At 41.4% G+C, this 14,214-nt stretch overlaps 1 long non-coding RNA gene across 1 annotated transcript in view; it reads left to right on the top strand.

Moving 5' to 3' along the window:
• LOC112547256 (uncharacterized) overlaps window positions 1-10,193 on the top strand; it is a 42,101-nt gene extending 31,908 nt beyond the window's left edge. Inside the window, exon 3 of the long non-coding RNA XR_003090993.2 lies at window positions 9,489-10,193. This is a non-coding gene — a long non-coding RNA (uncharacterized LOC112547256). The remainder of the gene's footprint in view (window positions 1-9,488) is intronic.
• Window positions 10,194-14,214: the final 4,021 nt, after the last annotated feature.

Genomic DNA, 14,214 nt, shown 5'->3' with positions numbered 1-14,214 from the left:
TCTAAACTGCAGGCTTCTTTCAGAAGAAGCTTTTCTGGAAGAGATCTTCTGAAAAATCTTCTTCTGAAAGAGAGTGTCCACACACAAAAGCTCATCGAAAAAGCGATTTGCTATTTCGAAAGATAGCGTCCACACTAAATGGATGCTAACTCGCATGTAAGCTGTGATTTCTATAGGCAGAATGGCCACCAGGGCACCTGTGCTTTTCCCTCTTTCCTCCTCTTGCAAAAGAACTCCCTCTTCCCTGTCCACACACGCCTTTTTCCAAAAGAGCTCTTTCAGAAAAAGGCTTCTTCCTCGCAGAAATAGGTTTACCAGTGTCGGAAAAACCCCTCAATTCTTTCTTTTTTTTTTTTTAAAGAACGTGACTGCAGTATGGATGCAATTGAAGTTTTTTTTTGAAAAAACAGCTGTTTTTCCGAAAAAAAACCTCTGTAGTGTAGACATACCCTGAGTGTAGGCTATGCTGTACTACATCATGGTGACTTCCATAAAATCAGAACATAAAACAGAGACAATAAGGGTATGTCTACACTACCCCCTAGTTCGAACTAGGGGGTAATGTATGCATACCGAACTTGCTAATGAAGCCCGGGATTTGAATTTCCCGGGCTTCATTAGCATAAAGCCAGCGCCGCCATTTTTAAAAGCTGGCTAGTGCGAACCCCGTGCCGCGCGGCTACACACGGCACGGACTAGATAGTTCGGATTAGGCTTCCTAATCCGAACTATCTGTACGCCTCGTTCCACGGGCTTCATTAGCAAGTTCGGTATGCATACATTACCCCCCTAGTTCGAACTAGGGGGGTAGTGTAGACATACCCTAAGCTAGTATTCACTATGTAACACGATTTTATTTTTCTGTTTTAAATACATCTTTATTAAGCACAATTGTGCACAGAGTTTCATGTATTTTCCTGGAATGGATTATATTTGGTTAGTTATTATCTGTATTAGGATGATAGAAGGGTATATAAGGACTGGACACTGTTTTGCTGTAGATACCGTGTGCAGTAAAATAAGGTCTCTGCCTCGATCTTTAAAAAAATACGTAGGTGTTTAAAGATGCAGAATGGGGCCCAGTGGGGTTCTCAAAAGTGTCTAAGAACTTATTTTTCATCATTCACTGGAAGTTCAGACCCTAGTGCTTCTGAAAATCCCGCAAAAGGTAAATCAACATAGCAAAGCGGGCCTATGTCAGCTGACTTGTGCTCAGAGGGCTCAGATTGTGGGGCTGTTTTGTTGCTGTGTAAACTTTCGGGCTTGAGCTATAGTCCAGGCACTAAGACCCTGCAAACCGAAGTTAGCTGACACAGGCCAGTCACAGGGTTTTCTTTTCTGTGTAGACATAGGTGCCAATCTGCATTTTGAGGTACTAAAACACCTTTAAAAATATGATACTGTTGTAAAAATCAATACAAACATATTAGAGAGAACTCAATAATTAACTGGAGTGTACATTTTCTGGGACTAGATACTACTTTCCAGAATCCAGCCAGCAGGGCTGACAACTTCTGAGAGCCCCTGAGCAATGTGAGGAGGGGGAAGGCTCTGTGCTCCCAGAAAGAGTGGGGCCAATGGTGGAAAGGACTGGGTGGAGGGCAGCCAGCTCAGTGTTATCTGAGGGTAGCGACCTTAGCTCTTAATGCAGCCCAGAGCGAGCAGCCTGGCACTCCAGTACGGCACTCTGGCAGTGATTTAAAAGGGCCAAGTCCTCCATCCACTGGTACTGCTACTGCAGCAGCAATGGCATCTGGAGCCTCAGGCCTCTTTGAATCTCCAGACCCCAGGGCAACTGCCCCTGTGCCTGCCCCGCCCCCCATAGGCAGACCTGAATCCAGCATGTAAATTAGACCTCACATTTAAAATACTATTTATTTAAATATTCCCTTTAAACTTTCTTTTTTAAATTGAGGGATAAAGTATTAAAGTATCACTAAAACATGGAAGCCACAGACTTCGTTGATTAGACCATAGAGCACAGAATAGAAGTTTTCTTTTGATCCATTATTTCATTTTCTTCTTTCTCTAATTACATTTGCTGTTGTAGTCATCTCTTTTCTTGATTATTTTTATTATCATAGCCACCTTATCTTGCATTGAGATTTCTCTTGGACATAGATGCACAGGCACATCTTTAAAAAATAAGTAACCCTTATGATCTGACCATAAAACAAAATGAGTCAACTCCTTATCAGTCCATCTTCAGGATATATAAACTATTGTCCACTGTCTATATGACTGCTTATAATTAACATTATTTCTCATTGGTAGATGGCTTCCCATATCTTGTTTCCTTCTTCTATAAGACTTCTATACTTGTTTAGAGATTAAAATAAACCACTGATTAGGATTCTTTTCAATTTACCTTTACTTTTCATTTTAAATAAGTGTATTTTGAAATGAACCCCCCCCACACACAAATTCTGGACATTAATTGCCTATGAAAATGATTTTTTTCTTATTTTGCTTTCATATTTACTTATACTAGTAATAACAAGGTTTTCCCCCCTTGTGGAAGTACATCAGGCCATCGGATACTTCAATAACAACCTCATATTGCAAACAGTTTGTGTTCAAGGACTTTCACTTGCACACATCATCTGGCAGGTTTAGGCCTCAAAATATAGCTTTCATTATCACTCTGGTGGCATTGGTATTAGTACTATTATTTCATAATCAAAGGAAAGCATCAGCACTGTGTCCAGTGATCACATGTTCTGCAATTATTGTGGATCAGTGACCTAAAACAAATAAATGAAGAACTATGGATACACAACGTTCCGTTTTCATCTTACAAAACAAGGCATGGTTCAAATCTGGGCTGCATTGTATTCATTCCATCTGTGTTCAGTGGATTTGGATAAACGGTCCAAGTTTTGTTCCATTTCTAGACTTCGTAAAATCATTATGAGTTGGGGAGGGATAGCTCAGTGGTTTGAGCATTAACCTGCTAAACCCAGGGTTGTAAATTCAATCCTTGCAGAGGTCATTTGGGGCAAAAATTTGTCAGGGATGGTACTTGGTCCTGCTGTGAAGGCAGGGGACTGGACTTGATGACCTTTCAAGGTCCCTTCCAATTCTAGGAGATAGGCAATCTCCATTAATTTAATTTAAATTTCCATTTTTTCCAAACGACCAACGTGAAAGCAGTGTTGAATACTTCAGTTTTCATACAACTGTATGTTGTAGCCAAAGAAGTTTGGTAAATGTTTTTCATTCCAACTGCTTCTAACCAGATGTAGAGTAGCCAGAAATACCATGAAAGCTAATGCTCTCAAGCTGCGAATGAGGAAGTTATAAAAATTGTATGAGTATGCTTACATTTCTTTGAAACATATGACAACCTCACCCATTCAAAAAACCCAAACCAAACCAAACCAACCAAAAATCCCAACACTTCATTATGGCCCTAATCCAAATTCCAGTGAAGTTAAGGGGAATCTTTCCACTGATATCACTGAAGGCCCTGAGAAGAAGGTGCATCAAAAATCGTCTTAAATTAATATAAATTGAGGGAGACTTGTTGTAGATGAATTAGAATCAGTAGGTCCAGAAAAATAATTTTTTACTGGATTTGAAAGCTTTGAAGGCTCACATTAATATTATGGAACAGATACTCCACTGGTATATCCTCCACTGAATTCCATGGAGCTATTCCAGTTTACACCAGCTGAAGATCTAGGTAATTAATTTCAGAGTTTTTAGTCAAACTGAATCCAAAATCTGAATGTTGAGATTTTCCTCCTCATACCACATTACATTGTTCTGATCTTTTTTTTTTAACTATTAGTTGAAAATGAAACACAGAGTTCAGGAAAACAGACTGAATTGAATGTCTGATTTTATAAATGACTAAAGCTAATGGAAATAATTTGGAGGAAAATGGGAATGGAAAACATTTTTAGAAGAGAGTCTAGAGATCACATTTTCTTTGATTAAAATTTTATTTTATACAAAGGAGTTTGCTAACAAAACTCAGGAAAGCAGCCTTCCTTTCTGTATATTTTGAAAAAAAAATTCAAGTTCTCCCTTCTGATTAAATTAACCAAGACAAAATTCTGCTCTCAGAATCATCCTATAATGCACTCTCTCTTATGTGTTGATTCTCTCATGAATATCATAGATCTACAGGCTATATAGATATGTAGTAGCATACTGCAGTGAAGTATTACACTGTTCATAAGAATGCAACATTTTGCTTGCAACGTGCAGGGTTGTTATAGATTAGTGGATTCAGTGCTTGTAGGAAGTATGTTCTAGGGAGTGAATTGAAGGATGGTATTAAGAGCAGAATTTTGTCTTGGTAAAATTAATCAGAAGGGATAATCCACAAAATCTAAATCCACCACTGAATCCATCTAATCTGAAATGCAATATACATTCCTTTTGCAATTCCTTCTTTAAAAATAGCTAATACAAAAATTAAAGCAGATCACAACTCTTTACAGGCAAATAATTAAATTTGTTCTAGAAAGAATTATAGTTCCACAAATATTTGCTTCATTTGTAGAAAGTTTGGAAGCAAAAATACAATAAATTGAGGCTTAACATTATAAATCTGAATGAAATGCACATTTTTTTTCTATTGTGGTTTTTACTGTTGTTCAAATTTTAAGGATCAAGCTAAATGAGTGCTGCCAATGGTTGTTGTGACTTCTGCAAGGATTTAAGAGAGACAGAGATTGTATAGTTAGAGGAGTCTGAACCTCTGTTGATGTCACCAACTTGCATAATCTTCGGCAGAAAGCCATTCTTGTCAGATAACTACCAGATTTACAGCTAATTCAGTTTAGGGTCTTGAATAAAATCTGCCATACAAAATCAAGGGTCTTTTCATGTGTAAGTGATGAATTGCTTGAAACATTTTCAGATTAAAATACATTATCTGAAAATTCATTTAAATACCTGGTTTAGGGAAGCCTTATGGTGAGAGATCTTTCTGCTCAAATTGTACATGTCTGTTCCTAACCAAATTAAAAAAGGGATTTCCTTACCCTGCCTTCATTTTATTGTCATTCTTAAGGAAAATAATATAATCAGCATATCTCTGAGTTTTTATACATTTTTATATTTATTATTTCTCTTATTGGCTAAATGTTAACTATAAAATATTATATGGATGACCTTCAGTTAATTAACAGACTTTTAATGTTGGATATGTTACAGATTATCTGCTACAGGCAGTCCCCGAGTTACGCGGATCCGACTTATGTCGAATCCGCAGATACGAACGCCTGGTCCCGCCGCCCGCCTCCTCCAGGGCAAGAAAAGCTGCTCCCCGTCTCCCTGGTCTGCTGCGGGAGCCAGCAGACCAGGGAGACGGGGAGCAAAGCCGCGCAGGACCCGGGGCCGGACCCGCGGCCGCTTCCAGATCAGCTGGAAGCGCCGCGGGTCCGGCCCTGGGTCCTGCGCCGCTTTGCTCCACGTCTCTCTGGTCTGCAGACCAGGGAGATGCTGAGAAAAGCCGCGCAGGACCCGGCCGGACCCGCGGCACTTCCAGCTGATCTGGAAGCGGCCGTGGGTCCGGCCCTGGGTCCTCCACGGCTTTGCTCAGCATCTCCCTGGTCTGCAGAGCAGGGAGACGCTGAGCAAAGCCGCGGAGGACCCGGTGGACCTGGCGCTTCCAGCTGATCTGGAAGCGCCGCGGGTCCGGCCTGGGTCCTCCTCTGCTTTGCTCCGCGTCTCTCTGGTCTGCTGGGGGGGACGCAGCTAGTGCCCCCCTCAGCAGACCAGGGAAATGTGGAGCAAAGCCCAGGGCCTGTGGTAGAGCAGGTAGGGCGCTGCCGGTTGGTCCCGCAGCACCGCTCCTTGGTGCTACTGGACCAACCCGGCAGCACCCCAGCTACTCTTCCCCAGGAGTCCTGATTCAGCCGCTGCTGATCAGTTTCAGCAGTGGCTCAATCAGGACGCCTGGGGCAGAGCAGCTGGGGTGCTGCTGGGTTGCTCCAGTAGCGCCGAGGAGCAGCCGCGCTACTGGAGCAACCCAGCAGCACCCGAGCTGCTCTGCCCCAGGCATCCCCAAGTTAGCCGCTGCTGAAACTGACCAGCGGCTGACTACAGGAAGCCCGAGGCAGAGTTGCTCTGCCCCGGGCTTCCTGGAATCAGCTGCTGATCAGTTTCAGCAGCAGCTGACTTGGGGACGCCTGGGGTTCTTAAGTTGAATCTGTATGTAAGTCAGAACTGGTGTCCAGATTCAGCAGCTGAATCTGGATGCCAGTTCCGACTTACATACAGATTCAACTTAAGAACAAACCTACAGTCCCTATGTTGTACGTAACCCGGGTACTGCCTGTATATATTTGAGAGTGTTTGTGCATCTCTCTGTGTGTCTGTTTGTTCAAGAACTCCTCCTAAATGGTAAGAGCTAGCTAGGACCACCAAATTTGATGTGCAGCTTCCTCTTATCATAACTTAAAGCAAGGTAAGGATTTGATTGTACCTGGAATGGAATTGTTCTCATAAAACCATACAGAATCAGCAGGCAGATGAAAGGAGATGGCTGGAATCTAATTCTATAATACACATGGCTATTTGTAGTTCCAACACTTCTGCAAACAATTGTCTTCATAAAGAGCTAGTTTAGTTTTGCAAGCAGCGCCAGTCCTAACCAATTGGCAGCCCTGGGCGACCACTCGGCTTGCCCGTAGGGTTGCCAGATGGTTTAAAAAAATACCGGACCAAAAAAAAAAGGGTTGGGGAAACCTGGGGGGAGGAGTAGGGAGTTTGGACTGAAATGCAGTCTCAGCCTACTCCTAAGACCGGCTCTGCTTGCAGGCATGGAGTTCTTTCATGCTCTTATCCAACATATGGTACATGAAACAAATTTCCATTGTCAAAGTCATGTCTCTCCCTCTCTGCTGTCTCACTATTTCTTCCAGGTGACAGGGCCTTTCTCTCTCATTTTCCAATTTTCCATTTTTTTGATTCCAGCTCCTAAGCTTTCTCCAGGCTGGCCTACACTCCCCTGAGCAACATAAGTTACATCGACCTGAGGGCTGTTCACTCTGGCACTATTTCAGTGGGGCATGCTCTCTTGCTGACATAACTCCAGCCTCTCGCAGAGCTGGAATAATTATGTCAATGGGAAAGCTTTGTCCTGTTGACACAAGGCATCTTCCCCAGCTGAGCTACAATGTAGCAGCACCAATGTAGAGAGAGCACTGTGGTGTAGACTTGCCCCCATCTCAGCTGTTGAACTAGTTCAATTTAGCCTTCAGGACATCTCCTTCCCCATTTTTCCACCTCTCTTTCCCAGAGACCCCTCTCTTTTTTATATTTGTTGAAGCCTCTCTTTTTTCATGTTGTTGTCTTTATTGGTTGAATTCCCTAGGCCTCCTGCTCTCCAACAAGAGACCTCAACCTCCACTGATGCAATTTGTGTGAGTTGCTGACTCTTGTAAAATATGTATGATTTAGTATAGGGCAAATTATAGAGATGAGATTATGCATTAGTGGTACGCATGTGACTACGCTAATAGCTATGGTCTGAGCATGTCCAATGTAAGCTGGATGTTTCCAGAAGCCTGAGCACAGTCAGGTTAGTCAGTGTGCTAAATAAAAGAGCTGAAACTTCTTTCCCTCCAGCCAGTCTCTTGATTGTTTAATTAACATTATTAACTGTTCATGTCACTCAAATATATGGGACATAATTTTCCGGCTCTTACTCTTCACATGTGCATATGCAGAATTGTACAGTCACATATATGTGATTACTCTCTGGAGGTATAAACATTTGCATGCACACTCAAACTGCTGTTTAGTATCTGTGCTAGAATTTTCATTATAAAATGTAGTACAAGGATTTTATGTATACTGATACACAGGACATACACATTTGCAGGTGTTAGAACTTTAAACTTTGCCTCTGTCCAAGTTCAGGTATGTAAGAGAAAATGTTTGTGCACAAACACAATTGATGGCCAAAAGACATCTGGCTGAAAATTTTGTCCTTAATATTTCAGCATTAACACAATTTCTGTTACGTACACACACTTAACTGATGGCCAAATTTGGGCATGTAAAGACATAAACCAACTGCAAAATATTTGAAAAGGTCTTCTAATTGTATGCTGGCTAGAAATGGTAACATGTATTTTGTATTACTAAGCAGCCTGTCTTTTTTCATCTCTTGATGTCCTTTGGAATTGGATAAACTAGTACATTATGTTGACTTATGGGAGCCCACTTAAAACAGTGAACAAAAATCAATCTCATGTCAAAACAAGTCAAGACACTACTCATCTCTAATAGATTTACCTAGTATGGACTATTTTGTGAACACTAGTTGCTTCATGTATATATTCTCTTAATTCTACTTAGTAACAAGCAACAGTGTTTACAGTTTTAGTGTACAGAGGAACCTACTTAAAGTGAAATAACTTTTTTCCATGCAAGATATTTATTGTGAGCAGAAACTTGCTTTCACAGTGCATTTCAATTTTGCAAATCTAGTAACTATTTGGATCTTTAACTTTACTTCATTGTAAATTGCAATGGGGCCGCACCATAATCTTGAATACCCCCCAAACTTTAGGTAGCAAAATGGAGGGAAAAATCAGAATCTAGATTTTGATACAAAGTCTGGTTTTGGCCCAGCTTTACTAGGTAAAGAAGCTGATGTATCTGAGTTCATAATAAGCAGCTTCTGCTGCATTTTTACAGCTCAAGGAATCATAGATGGTAGGCCCCATGTACTTTTTATATGACTGAAAAATGTCACCAGCAGTCTCCCCTTTCTTATACCATTATAACTCCACTAACTTCAGTGGCATTACTACAGAAAATTGGAATCAAGCCCAGTATATATAAAGCAGGTAACACTAGATTGCAGAGCACCCTTTTGTACCAGTCCCACATAGGCCTGCATAGAAACCAGCACATATGGGGATTAGTCATCTCTCGTGTCTGCTCAACTAGTAGTTCTGACCCTTCACAGGGGGCTTAAGTGGGAAGGAATGCTTAATCTGGCCGTCTTCATGTGGGCTGAATTTTAACCTTAGTTCTTTGTTTTCTGGATAAGGAGATCTGTGGTAGCAAAGCATGACTCTATAGTGACACTATCTAATCAAGATGGGAGTATTATTGTGGGTCAATGGGTGAGCTGCATGATTAGACTGTAAGCTCCTTGGGCCAGGGACCCATGTGTTTGATTTTGAGGGGGGGAGGGTGTTATAAAGAGCTGTGCAAATGTCTTATGCTGTTCAAAAGTTAAAAAATAATTTATTCCTCCTTGGTGATAAAGTTTGTGTAGCCCATTGTGGGGCTTTTGAGCAGATATGGAGCTATTGGAGAAAAGGCAAGACCTGAACACCTACCCACCCAAAAGCTGGACATAAAAGACAGAGACTGTATAATTTAGTTTTAGTTGTTAACATTTTGTTATTAAAAGTGCTACCTTTTACTCTAAGTGACATTCGCTTTCCCAAATGTTCATACATCTGATACATTGTAATTCTTTACTCATTTCTTGTGCTTTTTTTTAACAGTACAGTACCTGATTTCATAAACACATGCTGTCCTTGGAGGTCTATCACCTGATGCCATTAATTAAACTTCTGTGAAAATTTCTCTCTCCTGCAAGTTGACTGGAGAAGAAAAAGCTCCAACTCCAACAGAATGACTGGTGCTTTGTTAGAGAAGAACTGCTGTATGATGTAATCTGTTTCCTTCAGTTTCTGCTCTAACCCACTCTGTGCCTGGTCCCATTTGTTAAGATTTCGAGAGGATTTGAGGGAATGAGATCAAAAGTAAGAAGGAGTCACATCATGTGTAGCAGCCTGAAGAACTTGGCAAAGAGCTTGTACCTAATTGAGATGCTTTGCTCGCTGAAGTGCCCTGGCCTTTTGCCCAATCATTGGGCTCCTTGGAGCAATCAATAAGGTCATTAGTGTGCAGGTTTAATACCAAGTGACCTTGGACTGCCTCTTTTCCTGGGTGTAAAAAAATCACCTGGGCACAGTAGCATGGGAAAGTGACACTTTAATCCTGCTGTTTTTCATTCCTTTGCCTTTGGTCTATGTCATGCACTTTCACAGACGACTGAGTGACCTGTAAATGGAGATTAAATAATTTCTTTAACAAATTTATTGGCCGGTTGGGCTTACTGTTTGCCACATTGTAAGTAAGGGTGTTGCTGACTTCAGAAATACTGAAGTCTGACTTCAACTAATTTTTTCACTGGGACTGAGAGTTGGTCCTGTAAAAAAGGAGTCAAATGTAAAATTCATAGACTTGCGAGTACCTTGAAATAAATCTCATCTGTCCGTGATTTTTGATCACATCCTCTTTGATTTCTCCCTATTTCTGCTAGTATACTCTGCCAGTATACTCCTCCATACATCTCAAAGCACTACACAAAGCACAGACTAAGTACAGACTTACAGAGCTTACTAGCATAGACAAAATATAGAGTAACTTTGTGCAATTATTAACATTTCATCCAGTATTGATAGAAAGTGGCATCATTTCAGAAATAAAGTTGGAGAACAGGCAGCAAGGTTCTGTCAGTGTCTCCACTTCTGCCTCTCCACTGAGGCCATAGCTGTTCTTGGGGGGGGGGGGGGGGGTCAGTGGATTGGTTCCATCCTGGAGGGGGATAGACAGGTGGGATGTCTGTCCTATCTTAGATGGAGAGAGGCCGGGGGGAGGGGGGAGGAGATTGTGGATACAAGCCTGGAGTGGTGATGGGGGGAGGGGAACAGCCATAACTTCCATTTTCTAAGTAGGCCCCCTAGTAGAGCTCTTTATCTGCCTGACAGATGGGTGTCTGGGCAAAATTTGAGTGGTGTTATGTGGTGTGCCAAATATATTTGTGAGACACGGCAACCAGATCTGCAGGGTTCTGGCATCACTCAAATTTGGTCCAGCCACCCCCCATGATCATTATAATGGGATGGCCAGACCAAATTTCACTGAGGGGTGTTGCAACCTGATGTGACCAACCCACTTCTGCAGTCATTCAGGTGCCCAGGAGCTGTGCGAGGGCTGAGTCTCACCAGTGGCCAACCTGGGGCAGCCCTGGCTCAGGCTGCTGCTGCTGCTTTTTGTCTGGCAGGTGAGACCTGACTTGTCCAGTTCCACAGTGGCCCTGGGGGAGACACCGCAGCACTGGCTAGAGATCACATATGAAAAGTTTTGGAGACAAACTAAAATGTGTGAGTGTGTGTGTGTGGGGGAGATTGCCCCCCCCCATTCAACAGAAAATTACATCCCCAGGAATTAGAAATAGCTAAGACATGTAGTGAAACTTTCTTAACTTTACCAAAATGGCAAGGAATTTCATTTTCTTCCTTCTCTCTGTTTTTCTTTTGCTTTGTCACTACTGACAACATCATGAGGTATTTTTTGTCTGTACCAAAGTATTAGGCCCCATGGCTTGTTCCCATGACTTACAGATGGGATATCTTTTCAGTAATTCCTGTGATGCTCCCCAGGGGTACCCATAGCTGTGAGGCCTTGACCTTCCTGTGTAGCAATCTTGTCTCTTCTCTGTAGCTCAGCTCCCTGAAACCACCAGCCTCTGGCAAACCAAGCATTGCCTTCCAGGCCTCTGCAGCCTTTGTTCCTCTGTACAGATTACAGAATGGCACCTAACATACCACAAATCTTCTCCAAGCATTCCCTATGGTGTCTGGCCTCCTATCCATTCAACAGTTACAGAAATGCCAGGCCTGCAGTTCCTGTATGAACTCTGCACAAGAGCTTGTAAGATTCAGCTCTCTTTGCATAATACCATAGCTCTGAGATCTGTTTATAGTGAAAACAAGAGTACGTTTACTATTAAAGTCTTGACATTTAAGAGATAGTGAGGATATTGGAAACAATAACTGCATATAAAACAAACAGATAATATGCTTCATGGAGACAAAACTCAAGCAAATTAACTCTTGTCTAAAAATGTTTATCTCACCCAAAGTTCTCTTTTGTATTTTCAATCAAGGTTGGTTGAGATCTCATTTTCATGAATGCTGTCTGCTTACTTTCTTGCCAGGTGTCTTCTTTGCCTTCAAGCTATACCCTCGCACCCTCATCTTCACTCATAGGATAAACATTCATGATTTGTTTCTTTTCCAATGTGCACCCAAATTTAAGCATTTGACACTTTACGAATGGGCCTTAACAAAGATGCTAATTATCTTACCCATTACAAAGATAGCTTCCCCAATTATCACCCCTAATGTCATTACCTCACAGACACTAACCTTCTGCCCTCACCCCCACTCTGTTCTCAAATTTGATTTGTCAATTTCACACGCGTTCATTTTTTTGATTGTATCACTTTGGTATATATGGTTGTGCCAATTTTCTTCCATATATTGATCTGAGGAAGTGGGTCGGGCCCATGAAAGCTCATCACCTAATAAACCATCTTGTTAGTCTTTAAAGTGCTACATAGTTCTGTATTTTGTTATAATTAAGTCAGGCAGAGCAAACCTGCTGTAAGACAGTTATGCAGAAGTTGGAAGACTACTGTGCCACCAAGACAAATTACATTTTTGAAAGATATACATTTCACACGAAAACTCAGTGAGGAGAACCGTCTGAAAAGATTATAATTACATTTCAAACTATTGAGCCAAACATAGTTAGGGACAGCTTGCAGGTTCAATAATCAGAGGTCAAATAGCAATGGGTACTTGAGATTTAAAGATTGGAAAAAGACAGTTGGAAGATCCAGATTTGAACCTGGGCAAAGCAGTCAGAATATGCCAAGGTGAACAAGAACAATTTATCAGTTTCGGAGGGAAAACAAGATATGGCTTTGATGGACAGAATCACAAACCCTCAATGAAAAGAGAAAGGAGAAAGGCAGTACAACAAGCTTGCAAAAACTGAGTTTGCAAGAAATGGATGTGTTGAGGACAACATAAAGAAGTGCCCAAAGTGTGGTGCAAATAGAGACATGAGCAATTTCCTGCCTTTGGACAATATTTTGCAACCAGTGCAACGAAGTCAATCATTTTGCAATAGAGTGCAAGCAGGAACAAAAGGAGAAAAAGAAAGAAACAATGTAAGCATCCTGTGTACCAAGAGGAGAACAGTGCTAGCAATGCAAGAGTTTTTTTGGGGAGCTTTGAATGAAGTAACTTCACCGAGCGTTTGGACTATTACCTTGGGAATGAATGGAACTTCTGTGAATTTTAAACTAGACATTTGCTTAAGCAAATGCTTAAGCAAAGGACATAGAGAAAAATGGGGGATATTGACAATAGACGAGTACAGTTAAGGGCTTACATTGGAGACCTTCCTACTCTGGGCAAATATGACATAGAGATGAGGTTAAAAAAATAGGATGGAAATAATAAAACATATGTGCAAAGAAAAAAAAAGTGCCTATCCTGGGCTTGAAAACATGTCAAGCTCTAGTGTTAGGACAGAGACTATACTCATTAGAGGAATAAAGGGATTCAGGTATTGAGGATCAGTTTCAAGATGTCTTTAAGAGCTAAGGAAAATTGCCAATAGGTTTTCAGATTGAATTAACAGAGCCTTATTTTCCTATCATATATTCCCCTAAGAATATTCCTCCTGCCCTGGAGGAAAAAAAAATCAAAGAGGAACTAGACAGATTATTGGCACTAGAGATAACCAAGAAAGTAGAAGAGCCTATAGAATGAATTTCATTCATTAGTAATTGTAGACAAGAAAGATGGAAACACCTTAGATTGGAGTGGGGAACCTAAAGTGTGCTTGCATTTGGCTCCTGAGACTCGGGGCGCTCCCTCAACATTGGGAAGCCTGTGTTGGCACTCCAGTCCCCTCGCTGTTCCCCCCCATAGGGCTGGAGAACACAAAATCTACTAGCCTGGGCCCAACTGATTTTTCTGTGGGTCAGCAGCCCCAACCCAAAAAAGGTTCCCCACCCCTGCCTGGGATTATGCTTAGACTATAAAGAATTTAACTGCTTCTGACGCAAATCTTACTTAATGTCAAAGGTATGGAAATTGCTAACGTATAAATTGGTGGCATTCTGATTTAGGGAAAAACAAAAGAAGAACATGACTATAGGTTACAGAGAACACAGAAAAGGGCTAGAGAAGTTGGATTAAAATTAAATAAGCAGAAATGTAACTTTCGTGTCTGAGGTATCATAGTTGGGAGAAAGATAGAAAGAACATGGAATCCAAATATATCCTAATTGAGTTATGGCAATCACATGCATGCTATACCAGATGACAAAGATTCTTAAGAATGGTCAACTTTGTGAAGAAG

Source organism: Pelodiscus sinensis, chromosome 3, assembly GCF_049634645.1.
Source record: "Pelodiscus sinensis isolate JC-2024 chromosome 3, ASM4963464v1, whole genome shotgun sequence".
Taxonomy (NCBI): Eukaryota; Metazoa; Chordata; order Testudines; family Trionychidae; genus Pelodiscus; species Pelodiscus sinensis.
The sequence above is the reverse complement of the archived record's forward strand: the minus strand, read 5'-3'. Positions and strand labels throughout refer to the sequence as shown.